The sequence below is a fragment of the Petromyzon marinus genome, chromosome 23 (assembly GCF_048934315.1).
Source record: "Petromyzon marinus isolate PM22_M1 ecotype Great Lakes invasive population chromosome 23, UKy_Petmar_22M1.pri1.0, whole genome shotgun sequence".
Lineage (NCBI taxonomy): Eukaryota > Metazoa > Chordata > Hyperoartia > Petromyzontiformes > Petromyzontidae > Petromyzon > Petromyzon marinus.
In genome coordinates, this window is record NC_133689.1 from 18,051,342 (window position 1) to 18,068,715 (window position 17,374).

Sequence of the window (17,374 nt, forward strand, 5' to 3'; positions counted from 1 at the left end):
TCATTCTATATTTGTCCTTGTACCTCCACACACAGCTGGAAAACCGCACACGTGAGCCAAGGCACATTTAACCAACTCAGGCAGCACTTGCAAGCAATTCAAATATATTTTTTGTCATCATGGGTTTATTTCAAAGAGTTTATAGTACCAATAAGAACAATGGTATTTAACCGTATTATTTGCAGGGTGGCCCTGGGGCTTGCCATGTGGCAGGTGTCGTCCATTGGCCGATCCAGACCCCTCCAGCTCTCTCACCCTGGCTTTTCTGCCCCTTCCATGTCCTGGAAACCATAGCAAGGTCATCCCATGAGGACTGCCTGGATAAAAACCAGCATGGAAGGGGCCCAGAGTGGGGCCGGCTATGCTTTTGGGCTAGTCCCGTGTGTGTGTGGTGTGCGTGGTGTCTTGGTAGCAATCGTTCTCCACTTCAACAGCTGTGGTCCCACTGGCAACGTTTCTCTGGGGAACCGTGTGGTAAGTGTGTTTCATGTATCACGGGGTGGGTGGGTGTGGCATGTATCACAGGGTGGGTGGGTAGTATGGTGATAGTGGTCATGGTTGGCACCAATCCACGACCACCACCATCACCCCTACTGAGTGGTTGACATGCTACCACAAAGCAGCACGCGGCGGAGGAGTGAGGTGATCGCTCTTGCAACGCGAGCGAGGCCCCCTCGCTTCCTCTTCTTTCCCTGCATCACCACCTCCACCACCTGCACCTCTTCCATCTCCTGCTCCTTTGTCTCGTCCTCCATTTCATCTTCATCCTCCACCACCATCGTATCCCCCTTCTCTGTTTTCTCAATTCTCTCCTCATCCTCCTCAACCTCCTCGTCCTCGGAGGTGGCAGAAGTGGTGGCAGTGGTGTCGGTGGTGGTGGTGTTGGCTGAGGTGGCAGTGCTGGTGATGTCAGTGGCGGTGGTGGTGGTGGTGGTGGCGGTAGTGGTAGTGTTGGTTGCGTTGATAACGGCAGAGGTGGTGGTTGCCATGGTGGTGGCAGTGGTGGTGGCGTTAGCGGCAGGGCGGTCGGTGGTGATGATGGCGGTGGACGTGGTGGAGTTGGTGGAGGTGGTTGCGGTAGCGTCAAAGGTGTCGGTGGTGGCGGTGGCAGCAGTGGTGGTGGCGCTGGCAGTGGAGTAAGTTGTGGTGGTGGCAGAGGTGGTGGTTGCCGCGGTGGTGGCGGTGACGGTGACGGTGGCGGTGGTGGCAGTCGTGTCAGTGGTGGCAGTGATGGCGGGGGTGGCAGCGGTGGTGGTGGTTGCAGCGTTGCTGGCAGTGGTGGTGATGGCAGCGGTCCTGACGGGGCACTGCTCCTCCTCAAGGTACTTCTCATCCTCCTCCAGACGCTTCTCCTCAAGATGCTTCATCTCACGAAGTCGCTTCTCCTCCGCGAAGCACTGCACTATAACGAGTCGCTTCTTGAGGAGATGGTCTCTGAAGCAATGCTCCACTGTGCGGCACTTTTCCCTGGCCAGGCGCTGCACCTCAAAGAGGCGCTCCTCTACCAGGAGGCGTTTCAGCGTCCCAAGGTCCTTCTCCTGAAGACGCTTCACCCCGCTGAAGTCTTTTAACTCCCCAATTATCCTCTGTTCAAGCAAAGATCACCACATTAATATTCAGACATGCACATGCAAACAAAAATTAATACCCACATGCATGCAAACATAAACGTGCACATAAACCCAACACAAATGCATACTCACACATCTTTGTACAGATGCAGACATCCACGTTCACTCATTCAAACTCGCTTTTTACACTCGCATGAATATACACAGTCAAGAAAATTTCAAATCAAGATTGAATATATAAAATCACCTGATAACATAACACCTTATCCATCAATACTTTTATCACATTGTACGTGTAGCCCTAACCCTTAATAATCCCAACCCCTACATAATCAAAATACATGTTACATCCTCATATATCCTCACACACCCCATACATGCACTTAAGTCTGTGATCGACTGGGAATATTTCATAGCAATTGTTGGCAACAATCATCACTGGCAATAGTTTCCACAGAATGTTACATTATAAAGATCTCGTAGCCCATAATCTCGACAAATTTCACGCAGTGCCCATAGTGGGCAACTGGAATGGCTACTTCCAATCAACTGAACTAGCAGACGTAATTAATGTGACTGATTTATATCATTTCGTCCTCAATGGTAATAAATGACCAATGCATGAGTGGGATGGTGGAGAGATTGGCTGATGGTGTCTGGAGCTGCTTTTGATATACAGAGAGGTGAAGCAGAGGAATGTTCCAGAGAGATGGTGTCTTGTGATGTTATAGATTCATGATAAGGCTATATGATGGTCTATTTAATTGGTGGTGGTGTGGTGAGAAAGGTAATGTGGAGAGATGGTGTGCCAGTTTTGTAGATAATGTGTATTTGACCCCCACAGACCCTATACACACCTTTGGGGAGCGATGCTTGTAACCTTGGCCTGGGAAAGGGTCCACTTTATCCATAATGTCACCCCAGGTGGTCGACTGGCGCGACGATTCCCGGCCTGCGAAGAGCAGACAGGTAATTCAAAGGACGAGTAATGAATTAGAGAACGAAGAACATGGAGTTTCACAGAACGAATTTTAAGATCCCTGTAATTAGCTCTTTCCACACAACAGGAGCTGCTATTGAGAAATATTCATCACATGGCAGTAAAACTTTACAAGCCATGTTTTTGTGGGCATTCTGAGACCATTAATTCCATAAGCTTGAGACCCCAGTTTAAACAAAAATGGCTGAAATTCAGATATAAACCCATCGTTTCTGGAACACTCGATCATTACGTCTTCCCATCACAACCAAGCCATGTCTTCTCAAAGTAATTGATAAAGGAGCCTCCTTCTCTGTATATAAGCCACGTGATGCAGGTATCTGGGACTTACCCTCATAGTCATCCACAATCTCAGCCCACTTGATATGGCTATCCATGTTGTTGGGAAAGAGTAGATTCTGCGTGAAGTTGGATGGCCTGTGGAGTTTGGAACAACGCTAAGATTTAGCAACAATTTGAATCACTCATCCTCTAAAATATTACATATTTGGCCACTCACTGTACCAATCCCATCACTTCCATGCCTGTTGCTTTCAAGCCAACGCCCGCACTTGTTTGCCACTCATACGTGCTTCTGATCACTCACTCATCGATCCACACAAACATGTTTATTCCACCAGCCTATTACATTAAACATAATCGCCAAACTTAATGATATTTAATCCACACATGCATGTTAATGTACAGCCCATTTGCATTAATCGAATTCTTGATAAACACCCCCCCCCCCCCCTATGCCTTGTAGGTCATGAGGGTCATATGACCTTACTTAAATTATTTGTTATAAACCGAGCATGACGTCGTGGGTCACGTGATGTCAGAGACACCACCCATGTGGCTGTGACATCACAGATTAGAGACAACTATGGCAGCAGCTGGGGTCTGAACAAGAAGGCAGACTCCTCCCCAATGTTGAATAACATTCAATACATAAAATGTAGGGCACAATTGTGCCAGCAATCAGAAAACAATAATTGTAGACATGTTATTCATACTCTGAGATTTAAACAAGTTAGTTATTAATTTTAAAATGCTGACTCGCTTATGTCTAAACAGTGACAGTAAAAGCAACATATCAGGGCATGCCAAGTAACCTATCTAGCAGTCCTAATTTGATTGCAGAAAATAAAAATACCAACATATCAACAATAATGAGGCTTTAATTTGCGGTCAAAATGTAAAATAAAGATAAACAACACTCATAGTCAACAGGGACGCTCACCTCGTTGAGGATTCGCTCTCCAACGTCGTCTGCAGCTGCTCCCTCGTGCGCATTCCTCTCGACTGGCGGTGGAGGCGTGGCTATGACGTACCAGAAATGACGTCACTTCCGCGAGGCTCCGCCCCCACGCGCACAGCTGCCGCACCACGTGGTGCAGTGCGGGTGGTGGCCGTGGGTGGTGATGATGATGGGTGATGATGATGGGTGGTGGTGGTTGATGATGGTGGGTGGTGATGATGGTTATAGATGACGATGGGTGGTGATTATGATGGGTGCTGATGGCTGTTGATGATGATGGTTGATGGGTGATGATGTGTGTTGATGATGGTCGGTGGTGGTGGTGTTGATAGGTGGTTGATGATGATCGGTGGTGATGATTGTGATAGATGGTGATAATGATGGTTGGTGATGATGGTGGGTGTTCATGCTGATAATTGGTGTTAATGATGTAAGGTGGTGATCACGATGGGTGGTGATTATGATGGGTGATGATGCTGATTTGTGGTGAGGATAATGATGGGTGATGGTGATGTTGGGTGGTTGGTGGCAATGATGATGATGGTGGTCCGTGATAATGGGTGGTGGTGATGATTAGTCATGGTGATGATCATGGTTTATGGGTGGTGGTTATGATAGGTAAAAGTGATGATGGGTGGTGCTGATGATTGGTCATGGTGATAATGATGGTTGATTGGTGGTGGTTTTGATAGTTGGAAGTGATGAAGGGTGGTAGTGATGAAGGGTGGTGATCATGATGGGTGGTGATGATGGGTGATGATGATGATTGGTGGTGATTGGTGGTGATTGGAGATTGGTGGTGATTGGAGATTGGTGGTGATTGGAGATTGGTGGTGATTAGTGGTGATTGGTGATTGTTGTGATTGGTGGTGATTGGTGATGATTGGTGATTGGTGGTGATTTGTGATTGGTGGTGATTGGTGATTGGTGGTGAAAGGTGATTGGAGATTGGTGGTTATGGATGGTGTTTGGTGGTGATTGATGGTGATTGGTGATTCATGGTGATTGGTGGTGATTGATGGTGATTGGTGATTCATGATGAGTGGTGGTGATTGGTGATTGTTTTTGATTGGTGATTCGTGGTGAATGTTTGTTATTGGTGTTTGGAGATTGGTGTTGTTTGGTGGTGATTGGTGATTAACAGTGATTGGTGGTGATTGGTGTTTGGCGGTTGGTGGTTATTGGTTGTGATTGGTGATTAACGGTGATTGGTAATTTGTGGTATTTAGCGATTAGTGGTGATTGGTGGTTCTTGGGTGGCGGTTGTGGTTGCTTGGGGGTGGTGGTGGGTGGTGGTGGTTGGAGGGTGGTGGTGGGTGGGTGGTTGTGGGTGAGTGGTTGTGGGTGGTGGTGGTGGTTGGTGGTGGTGGTTGGTGATATTGGGTGATTGATCATGATGGGTGGTGGTGATGATGGGTCTGTGGTGGTGGTGATGATAGGTGATGGGTGGTTGTGATGAAGGATGCTGGTCATGATGGGTGGTGATGTGTGACGATGATGTTGGGTGGCGATGATGATGGATGATGATGATGGATGATGATTATGTGATGATGAGGGTAGGTGGTGGTTGTGGTTGGTGGTGGTTGTAGTTGCTGGTGGTTGTGGTTGGATGAGTTGGTCGTTGGTTGTGGATGGTGGTGGTTGGTGGTGATTGGTTGTGGGTGGTGGGTGGGGGTGGGTGGTGGTGGGGATGGGTGGTGGTGGGTGGTGGTGGGTGGTGGTGGTTGGTGGGTGGGGATGGGTGGTGGTGGGTGGTGGTGGTTGGTGGGTGGTGGCGGTGGTAGTGTTTGGTGGGTGGTGGTGGTTGGTGGTAGGTGGTAGTTGGTGGGTGTTTGTGGGTAGTGGTGGTTATGGTGGTTGGTGGGTGGTGGTTTGTGGGTGGTGGTTTGTGGGTGGTGTTGGTGGATGGTAGTGGTTGGTGGGTGGTGGTGGTGGGTGGTGGTGGTTGGTGGTAGGTGGTAGTTGGTGGGTGTTTGTGGGTAGTGGTGGTTATGGTGGTTGGTGGGTGGTGGTTTGTGGGTGGTGGTTTGTGGGTGGTGGTTGGTGGATGGTAGTGGTTGGTGGGTGGTGGTGGTGGTTGGTGGGTGAGGGAGGTGGTTGGAGGGTGGTGGTGGTGGTGGTTTGTGGGTGGTGGTTGGTGGATGGTAGTGGTTGGTGGGTGGTTGTGGTGGTTGGTGGGTGGTGGAGGTGGTAGTGGGTGGTGGTGGGTGGTTGGTGGATGTGGGTGGTTGGTGGTTTGGTGGTGGTGGGCGGTGGGTGGTTGGTGGAGATCGGTGGTGGGTGATGGTGGGTGATGGTGGGTGGTGGGTGGTGATGCGTGGTGGTGGGTGGTGCTGGGTGGTGCGTGGTGCTAGGTGGTGGTGGATGGTGGTGGGTAGTGGTGGGTGGTGGGTGGTCGTGGGTGGTGGTTAGTGGTGGTGGGTGGTGGGTGGCGGGTGGTGGTGGAGGTGCGTGGTTGGTAGTGGGTTGTCGTGGCTCGTGGTTGGTGGTGGGTGGTGGTGGGTGGTGGCTAGTGGTTGGTGGGTAGTGGGTGGTGGTGGTGGTTGGTGGTGAGTGGTGGATGGTGGAGGTGAGTGGTGGTGGGTGGTGTTGGGTGGTGGTGGGTGGTTGGTGATGATGATTTATAATTGGTGCTGTTGATGATAATGATGATTGGTGCTGGTGATGATGATTGCTGCTGGTGATGATGATGATTGGTGCTGGTGCTGGTCATAACGCTGATTCGTGCTGGTGATAATGATGATGATTGGTGCTGGTGATGACGACTGATGATTGGTGATGACAATGATGATTATTGGTGATGCTGGTGATGATGATTGGTGCTGGTGATGATGATTGGTAATGAAGATGATGATTGTTGCTGGTGATGATGATTGGTGCTGGTGATGAGCATGATGATGAGTGCTGGTGCTGGTTATGATGATGATGATGATTCGTGCTGGTGAAGATGATCATGATTGGTGCTGGTGATGATGATTATTTGTGCTGGTCATGATGATGATGGTTCGTGCTGGTCATGGTGATGATGATGATTGGTCCTGGTGCTGGGGATGATGATGATGATTGGTGCTGGCCATGATGATGATTATTGGTGCTGGTTATGATGATAATGGTTCGTGCTGGTGCTGGTGATGATTATTGGTGCTGGTGATAATGAAAGGTTGGGTTCATAATTGCCCGGTAGAATGAGTATATAATGGCCAGGTAGGGTGGGGTCACTCACCAACTCATCCATTCATCTTGTGTGTGGTGATCCACCAACCCCCGCCTAGATTTCAGGCGCCTTCCCAAAACTGCAATTCAATCACTCACGCACCCACTCCTTTACTCACCCACCCCCTCATTCACTCACCCACGCACTCATTCACTCGCCCATGCACTCATCAACGTACACACCCACTCATTCACTCACCCATACACTCATCAACTTACAGACCCACTCATTCACTCGCCCACGAACTCATTCACTCACTCACCCACTCATTAACTCACCCACCCACTCATTCACTCACCCACCCACTCACTCATTCACTCACCCATACACTCATCAACTTATCCACCTACTATTTCACTCACCCACTACTCATCCACTCACTCACCAACTCGTTCACTCACCCATTAATCATTAACTCACCCACCCACTCATTCACCCCCCCCCCACTCATTCGCTCACCCACCCACCCACACATTCACTCACCCAACTATTCATTCACTCACCTACCCACTCATTCACTAACTCAACCACTCACCCACCCACTCATTCACTCACCCACCCACTCACTTATTCACCAACCCATCCACTCATTCACACAACTGCCCTTCTGTTCACTAACCCACCCTATCCACTCATTCACTCACCCACCCATTCACTCACCCACCCTTTCACTCACACACCCATCTACTCATTCACCATCACATCTACTCATTAACTCAACCACCCACCCATTCACTCACCCAACCACTCATCCACTCACTCATTCACCCACCCACTCATTCCTCGACATCAGGAGGAAACAAGGAGGTGGAAAGGTGCTGATGCAGGCCGTTTTAAAAGTCTTTGATGACCGCTTTTGTTGCAATCGAAACGTCGTAGTTTTTTGTTATTTTTTGCTACTTTCTCTGAACCTATCTACGTGGTGACTTTACCGAAAGACCCAAGAATACAAATACAACTTATTGGGTAGTCAGAATTCATCAGCACCAACCTGTATGTTGAACCTCTTTCGCACCGTACGTAGCCAACCGTGCAAATCTGTAGGTCTCTCTGGGTGTCTATAATGAGTGACCCATTGTTACTTAAAACTATTTTGGCAATGAAGTGATACGTGATATAATTGAATAGATTTTAAGCACTACAATTTTGAAAAAAAAAATATTGAATAAATTAAAAATAAAGAATAAAAGTAAGTACATGGTAATAAAAGCAACAGTTAAAATGTGTTGGATTTAGTAATAGCATGCCAAATGATGAGTTATTTAGCCTGAAAAATAGTGCAAATACAAATAGATTTTACAAGGAAAAGTGATTTATATTTACTAAATGTCTGAGCAATGGTAATTTAGATTTACTAAATATTTGGAGGAATCTGATTAATATTTATTAATGATCTGGCTGAAATTGATTTACATGTACTAATTGCCTGGGTGAAATTGATATAAGCTTACTAAATATCTGGTTCAATGATTTGGATTTACTAAATAAAATACTTATATTGAATGTCTGTTGCCATAACATTTATATTTCTAATCCACCCAATAGCATGCCTTCATGGTGCCACAATTCACTTACGTTAAGTCAACCGAGCACCATCAAAAAGATAAGAACTATGAAAAGGAACAGCAGATTGACATGTATTTGTGCAATTTTGTCTCAACATGTTTATCCAACATATTACAAGTACAAAAGAAAGAGGGGCTATGAAAAAACAAAGACAGAAACCATGTATCTGTACAATAGGGATACAATACCTGAAGTCTATTAATAATTTGTGGGCATTACAGGCACAGATTCCTTTTTTGGATGTGATTCAAGGTTTTAGTCTTGTTAGTGCATTTAAATTACGACAATTAAAAAAAAATATGTAAAGATACTTTCATAATATTTCTTTCTTATGTGCGCAAATTGAAATCCTAAGGGCCAATATGTTTATAAAACAGCTAAAAGAGATTAAAACATCACGTGAATTGATCCACAATCCAGGTGGACCTATCTTTTTTAACATGCACAATTACAAGCATGGCTTCCTAACAAGTAAACTAGCACAACCTTCAGATGTTCCATGCATCTTACATCTATTCCTTTCGAAACGTCGTGAGAATTTTTATTGTTTTATATATATTTATTATTTTATTGTTTTCCCTTCAACGTGACTTTACCGAAAGAGCTAAGAATATGAATTACTGCAGTCACGAAAGCTTTAAATGAAAATTTTACCGCCTCTACGGGGAGGGTTTCCACGTCACTTTAAGATCCTTCAACAAACTCCGGGATAAGAAGGCTCAGCTGATCGAGTCTCTCACCTTTCTGAAGAGATGCCGCGACTCTGGGGTAATTCCAATCGCATTTACACTGACCTCTGCTGCTGTAACTTCTTCTAATGCGAAACGAATTCTTTTCAAAACTAGCTTAGCTCTTATCTCAGAGAAAATCAGACTTATACGCACCGAACTAGATCAGTTAGACAAGACACTCTACAAATCACACTTATCATTGACGGCAACAATGTCCAGGTGACCGTCCCTCCCGCCTCTACATGGTGTGTGCGTGCATTCGTGCGAGGGGGGCGCCGCATCGGCGCCGTCACTCCCAAGTGGCGGCGTCACGGCGGTGGGCACGGCCCCGACGGAGAGGCTCCGCTGCGGCAGCACCACAACTGTGTAGAGGCTAAACAGCGGACGTCTGCGAGAGCACCGGCCTCGGGAGAGTGGCGGGAAATCCGAGGCACCGGTGGCGGCGTCACGGCGGTGGGTATGGCCCCGACGGAGTGGCTCAGCTGTGGCAGCACCACACAGCCCCCCGAGGTGTCAGTCCTCGTCCCGGGTTGACTGGAGCACCTCGCCTGGGTTGCCCCTACAAGGTAGCGCCGCGGGGTCCGCGGGACTCGTCCGGCTCTCGTGGCTGGCCTTGGCGGTGGTGGCTCCACCTCTCGGGGTTCCGGCGGCGGTCTCCTCCTCCACTCCAGTGGTTCTCACCGGTCCTGGGTACGTGCGAGCTGGAAGACAAACTCGGTAGCGGTAGGGTGCAGGGGCCATCGTACCCGTCTCTCCTGGCTCGGGTCGGGACCCCCTGGGGCCCGGGGCTCCGTGGGGCCCATACACTGTGCAAGGCCCCCGGGTATGGGGGGGGGGGTGTGGGGACCCCGGGGTATCGGGGTCCTCGAACGGCGGGGTTCTCCCTCGCTGGGGCCGCCCTCCATGGTTTTATTCGCCGGACATTGACCACCATCTCCCGGCCTCTCTCCCCCCCTTGAATCAGTACCGTCCAGGGGGAGATCTGTCGCCCCACGGTCCAGGGTCCCCGCCAGTAGGTGGTTAGCTTCCCCATCTGTCCGGCCCCGACGCGAGGGGTGTGCAGCCACACCTTGGAGCCCGCCGAGTAGAAGGGGGCTCCATCCGGGGTCGGGCGCCCTGCTCCTGCCGCTGGTGTGCGGCCTCGCCTTGCAGGTAGGCCCGGACCCTAGCTCCGCATAGGGTCGAACTCACTACCCTGGTCAGTAATGACTCGTTCGGGGATCCCGTGCTTAAGTACGTAGTGTTCCACGAATGTTCGGGCCACTATGAGGGTTGTCTTATCGGGGATGGCCACCGCTATGGGATAGCGTGTGAAGTACAACACCGCTACAAGAATATATCGGTTGCCCCGGTGGGATCGCGGGAATGGCCCCTGCAGGTCGATCCCAACCAGCTGATTCGTCCGACTGACGCGGAACGGTCTCAGGGGGACCTGGTATCGCGCTGGTTTGGGCCCGCATTACTGACACGCGCGGCAGCCCTGCACCCAGGCGGCCACGTCTTGTGCTAACTTGGGCCAGAGATATTGGCGATGCAGGGTCTCCCCGTCGTGGCCCCCGAGCAGGTGGTCATGCACTAGTCTTAGCAGCTGGGGTCGCACCTGGGCGGGAACACAGATGCACCCAGGCTGGCCGGCTTCGGTGAGCTCCCGTACCACCCCGTTCTGCATGCACAACCGGGCGTACAAACCACGCCAGGGTCCTGGTAGGGTGTCCCTCTTCTCCCGTAGGGCCGCTTCCACCGCCGCCAGATCTGGATCCTCGCAGCTGGGTCCGTCTCAGCTACTCGTCGTCCAGGCCTGGGAAGGCGCAGCCGATGTTCTCCTGGATCCGATTGGGTGGGATTAAGCGACCCGTTGGGCCCCGGGGCGTGGGCTCCGCGTCCGCCGGGTGGTCCCCCGGTTCCCTGGTTCCCCCTGCCGGGGTTTCTGTGGCACATATTGCACTCTCCCCCGCGAGGGGGGGTTTTAGTTTCGGCGCGCCCTCGGTGGTCCGCTGTTTGCTGGCAGCGTCCCCCCGTGAAGCACGGGCAGACTTCCTCCGCCCTTGTCTCGGCGCACACCGCGGGTCGCCTCGACAAGGCGTCCGCGTTTGCATGTGTACGCCCAGCTCTGTACTCGATTTGCAATTTGTACTCATGCAACTCCGCTAACCATCGGGCCATCTGCCCCCGTGGTTCCTTGAACGTAAGGAGGAAATGCAGGGCATGATGGTCGGTGCGCACCCGACATTTCCTGCCATACATATACGGTCGGAACTGTTTACACGCGAAGATCACGGCATACAGTTCTTGACGGGTCACGCAATAATTCAGCTCGGCCCCACTCAGGGTCCGACTGGCATATGCGATGACCCGCTCCGTCCCACCCTGCACCTGCGACAGCACCGCGCTCAGCCCACTGCTGCAGGCATCGGTGTCTAAAATAAAATTAGTGGTGAAATTGGGGAAAGCTAGAGTGGGGGTGTGGGCGAGGTGGTCTTTGAGGGTGGTGAAGGCCGTCTGGCAGGCCTCCGTCCACTGATAGGGGTTCTTAGGGGAGGTGAGTTGGGTGAGGGGGCATGCAATCTCGCTGAATCCCTTTACAGATCGACGATAATAGGTAGCGAGCCCCAAGAATGATCTCCGTCAGGTTCCTTGGCCGTGGCCATTCCACTACGGCGCGTACCTTCTCCGGATCGGTGCACACCCCGCCTCGCTGACTCGGTGTCCGAGGTATGCCACCTCGCACTGCGCAATGTAGGACTTACGCGGCTTGAGCTTGAGATGGGCTGCTCGCAATCGCTGGAACACCTCTCGCAGCCTGGACCAGTGTTCCGACAGATCTACTGAACACTGTCACCTCGTCCAGGTAAATCAGGCACTGTTCCCACTGCAAGCCCCGCATCACCAACTCCATCAATCGCTGGAACGTTGCGGGCGCGTTAGTGAGTCCGAACGGAAGCACTCGAAACTCGAACAGTCCAATTGGGGTGGTGAATGCGGTTTTTGGCCGATCCTCCTCTGCCATCTCCACCTGCCAGTACCCGGACCCCAGATCGAGGGTGGAAAAATACTGTGCTATTGCGAGGCTGTCAGAGGTGTCGTCGATGCACGGTATGGGGAAGGCGTCGCCGAGGGTGACTGCGTTCAACTTTCGGTAATCAACACAGAATCGGGTCGACCCATCCTTTTTCGTCACTAGCACTACCTGGGAAGACCAGGGGCTCGCCGAGGGCTGGATTATGTTATCACGTAGCATATCCGCGACTGCCTCTTTGATCTGGGTCCGATCAGGCGCGCCCACTCGGTATGCGGGGAGTTTGATGGGTCGGGCTGCACCTGTGTTAATTTGGTGCTTAACAAGGTCTGTCCGGCCCATATCTGAATCGTGCTCACTAAACACGTTGGCGTGCTCCTGCAACAATCCGCACAGTTGATCGGCCTCCCCCTTAGGTAAATCTGCCCAAGGCACATGTAACGCATCATGCAAGGGAACGATCTCGGCTCGGGGGGTCGGGCCGACTCGCCAGGCCAGATCCTGGTTGTCCTCGGGGCAGCCAGGGTCTTCCGCCCAGAGTGCAAACACCGAGTCGTTAGAATGGCGCGCGTGCAGGGGGTGTATGGTGGCTACCGTGGTGCGTCGTCGTAGAATTTCCGGGGTACTGTGTGGGTTAAACACCCGCATAAACAGTCGGCCCTCATCTGCGTTTACCAGTGTGGCTGACCCCACAACTCCGTACGGGTCCGCCAGCTCCGGGTGAGGAGTTAGCATTACCTCGCCCGATGGTCGGTGTGTGGGGTCGGCGGAGGGTGTTGCTACGGGCACCAGCATCTCGGCAAGCGGGCCGATGGTGACGGCCGATATCAGGGTGGCGGCCATGGGTGTGAAGTGAGGGCGATTCCGTTCTTGTCCCAGGAGCGGGATCCTCTCCCCGCTGTCCTCCATGGTGGCGCATCGCTGGCCTGGCTAGTCGTTGAGCCCCAGTTTCTCCAGGAGGTCCGTACCCGCAATACACTCATGGCACAACACACTCGAGACATAGAATTCCTGTGTACACACCTGGTGTCCGAGACGGACCTCGAGGGAGATCCTTCCCAGCAACCCCATCCCGGCTCTGCTCGCTGTGTGCCTGCAGGCGGCTCACGTCAACCCCGAGCACGCTGCAGTGTGTGGCGCTCACGAGTGAAGCCACTGCCCCCGTGTCGAGTAGGATCCAGGTGCGCTGCCCGTTCACCTGTCCTACCAGTGATGTGGCCCCCGTGATCGCCGCCACCAGCTCCCATAGCCAGTCACCTGTCCTCACCGCGTCCTTGGGTGTTGTGGTCGGAATCTGTGCGGGGGTCACTCGCTCACCATTATTACTATCGTTGTTTTGTTTTGGGACCTCGTCGATTGCACCCTTAGGTGGTCCACTCTCTAGGGGGCGTTGGCGTTTAACCCTGGCGCCTGTCTAGTGCGGGCGATTTGAGGACAGTCTCTCACGAGGTTCCCGCGGCGGTCGCACAGGTAACACGCTCGGGGAAGGGCGGTGGCCCCGTAGGAGCTTCCCCGCACGCTCCCTCTTTCCCCTCCCGTACGCCGCTGCCCAGACTCTGCCTCTAGTCGGGCCACCCTCCCGGCTAGCCCCCCTACCGTGGAGCGCATTTCCCCCATTTCCGACTGAATGGTCTCCACTGTGGACTGTAGTTTGGTGATATGGCCACCAACTTGGGTCACCTGGCCGACTATATCACCCATGCCGGTCTGTAGCCCTGCTACCCATCCCGGGGTTGTCTCGCGGGCTACCAGGGGCTCCCTTTCCCGACCCCTTACCGTCGTGGCGAGCTCCTGTTCCTCCTCTTCCTACTCTAACGACAGGCTTGCGATGGTGCGCTCTCTTCCCAGCCCCCGGAGCTGCGCGCGTTCGCTGGAAATTCCTTCACATTTACGCGCGCGCTCGACAAGGGCGTTAAAGGGGAGACGTGTATAGCTCATGTCTGGCTGCCACCACGACGTGCGAGTCAAGTATCGCTGGATCTTCTCAGCGGCAAGCTCCTCAATCATCTCTGTCGTGTATCCCAGGTGTGCGATCTTTGTTAGCTCGCGCACATCCTCGGCATAATCACGCAGGTCCTCGCCGGGTTGGCGGTAGCGTGCCTCTAAGGCTGCTTTTGCCTACTCCTCATCACGCGTACCGAAACGCAGATCAAGTCGGCGCATCAGTTCCTCTAGCTGTGTCTGCGCGCTTGTGGGTAGGGCTTCCACAAAATTGGCTGCCCGCCCATCCAGGTTCATAATAAGTTGGCGTAACGCCTGCGCGTCCGTCCACCCATTAATCTCTTTAGCCCCTATGACGTTGCGGGCGAATGCCTTCCACCAAGGAGCCCCCCGGCTGGTAAATATATGCCATATTTTTGCGTGGGGTAACGCGGGGGTTCGTACCGCTTCTGACGCCAAACTGTGGGGGCTGCCGTCCCCCGCCATCACTGAATTGTCGGGGCCGTTGCCCCCTGACTCCCCCATTACATTTGTACTACTACCACCTGGCAGTTCTGTAGGGTTCGGGTTAGCGACCTCCAACTCCTCGCCCCCCGGGGCCCCTGACTTTGTTACCGACCGCGTTGGCATGGCTCAATTAGTGGGCTTGTACGCTTTACTCTTGCGGCGCGCTACGCGGGTTCAGTGGCGGCGTGCTGCGGTGAGCGCGCTCGCGAAGCAAGACTCTGTCCCGTACGTAAAAAAATGGGTACGGCGCACTGATGCGTGACTCACGTACGTAAACAAATGGGTACGGTGCGCCGACGCGTGATTTCAGTACGTAAACAAATGGGTACGGTATGCTGACACATGACTCCCTCACACACACGCTCTACGCGCCTAGGCAATAACAAACCCAACACCGATACCTGCCCAGCCCCATACACCAATCACACGCGAGGGAGTTGGGTTCGGGGGTGAGAGGGCAGGGGTGTCTGCCGTGCGCGCGCCGCTTATTGGAGGGAGTCACTCCGCTCTGATTTAAAAGGGCCGTTTAAACAGCCGCGCGTGTACGCGCACACCAGGCGCTTAGCTCTCTGCTTCGCTAGAAACAACCGCGCATGCACGCGACCGCAAGACACTCCCGTAAATAGTCGCCCAGGTATGCGAACGCTAAGCACTCCCGTAAACAGTCGCACAGGTACGCAAGCGCTAAGCACTCCCGTAAACAATCGCCCAGGTACGTGAACGCTAAGCGCTCCCGTAAACAGCCGCACGGGCACGCGAATGCTAAGCACTCCCGTAAACAGTCGCCCAGGTACGCGAACGATAAGCACTCCCGTAAACAGTCGCCCAGGCACGCGAACGCTAAGCACTCCCGTAAACAGTCGCCCAGGTACGCAAACGCTAAGCACTCCCGTAAACAGTCGCCCAGGTACGCAAACGCTAAGCACTCCGGTAAACAGCCGCACGGGCACGCGAACGCTAAGCACTCCCGTAAACAGTCGCCCAGGTACGCAAACGCTAAGCACTCCGGTAAACAGCCGCACGGGCACGCGAATGCTAAGCACTCCGCCTTCCTCTTCACACTCACAAAGACCACACGACACAGTTTATCCCCCTACTAGCTATTTTATTCACCGCGAGTAACCCGCTAAACTACTCGTGATTGTGTGGGTCAGCAGACTTTAGCTTATCCCTCGGGGATCCTGGGCTGAACTTATCCTGCCTGCCTCTCCGCTTTCTTCCCTCTGATCAATTAGCCCGCACTCACCTTAGTCCCAATCTGATGCTGCAGAAGCTGTGGAACGGTGATGTTCCCGCACCCCGTGCCCCCCTGTCCAATCAGAGGTCTGGATTTTCCCGCCCTCGGATCACCGCTCTGGTGACGTCACCGCAGTGGTTTATTGGACGTCCGCTTTCCGTTCTTCCCGCTATCCGCCCACTGACTCGTGTTTGTGTGTGTGTGGTTCCACTCGCGGTGGCTAAACAGCCCCTGCCATGACCATGCCATTACAATCCCAGGTCACAGCACCGCGGTGCTCTTCAGCCTCGGGGGTAGGTCGCCCAATTTCCCGGCTGCAGGAAACCATGAAGCTTGATCTCATTAGGGGCTTCTGGATAAAAACCTGTTGGCCAGGTGACCTTCCCTCCCGGCTCTACGTGGGGTGTGTGTGCATTCGTGTGATGGGCGCGCCACGTCGGCGCCGTCACTCCCCGGTGGCTGCGTCACGGCGGTGGGCACGGCCCCGATGGAGCGGCTCCGCTGCCGCGGCACCACAACCTCTGGGTCACTGAGCCGCTTCCAAACACCCCCCATGTCAAATACATAAGCAGGAACCTGTATCGTGAGCAGCAGCATTATTTGAATACTCTGCCAAAACAATTTGAATTGTGGAGTGGTGGCACAATTCCGCAATAGCTTTATCATATCTCTGGTGATAGGAAGAATTTCTACAAGACCGAGTTCTAGAGAACCCCTTTACGCGATGTTTTGGTCTACTCTTCCACACTGGGCGGATGTTTCAGTAGAGGAAGGAGTACCCACAATTTAACGCACCGCATCCACGGCCCCTCTCCTAAGTGGGCGTCCCCAGCCCGAATGCTCGCAGGAAGCCCTCCCAGCCTCCCTGCTCGACGAACCAGGCCCCGCACACGTTCACCAACAAGGCGGCCACCACGTCCGTCACGGCCGACTTCTCCGCGTCGCTCAGACGTACGCAGTCCACCAGCCTCTTCGCGAGGGAGGAGCGAGCAGAGCACCACCAGGACCACCACGCGGCCCCAGCTCGCAGAGCCATCGCGGATGACTTCCCAGGCCACGTCCATGAGCAGCCGGCGGTGCCCTCGGTGCTCCACCCACTCCGTGTGAGGAACAGGTCCCCCAGGCAGTTGACCACCTCCTGCACCAGCTGTGCTGGCTAAACCTTCTGCAGCTGCTGGACCTGCAGCTGCTCCTGCACCTGCAGCTACTCCGTCTGTGTCACCAGGTGAGCCATGTAGCCGACGATCAGATCCGCTGTCAAGACGGTCAGCAGCTGCAGCACCTCCTTTTCCTCCCCCTCATCTTCTTCCTCCTCCTGCCCGTGTCTCATTCCTCCTCCCCGTGTCCCACT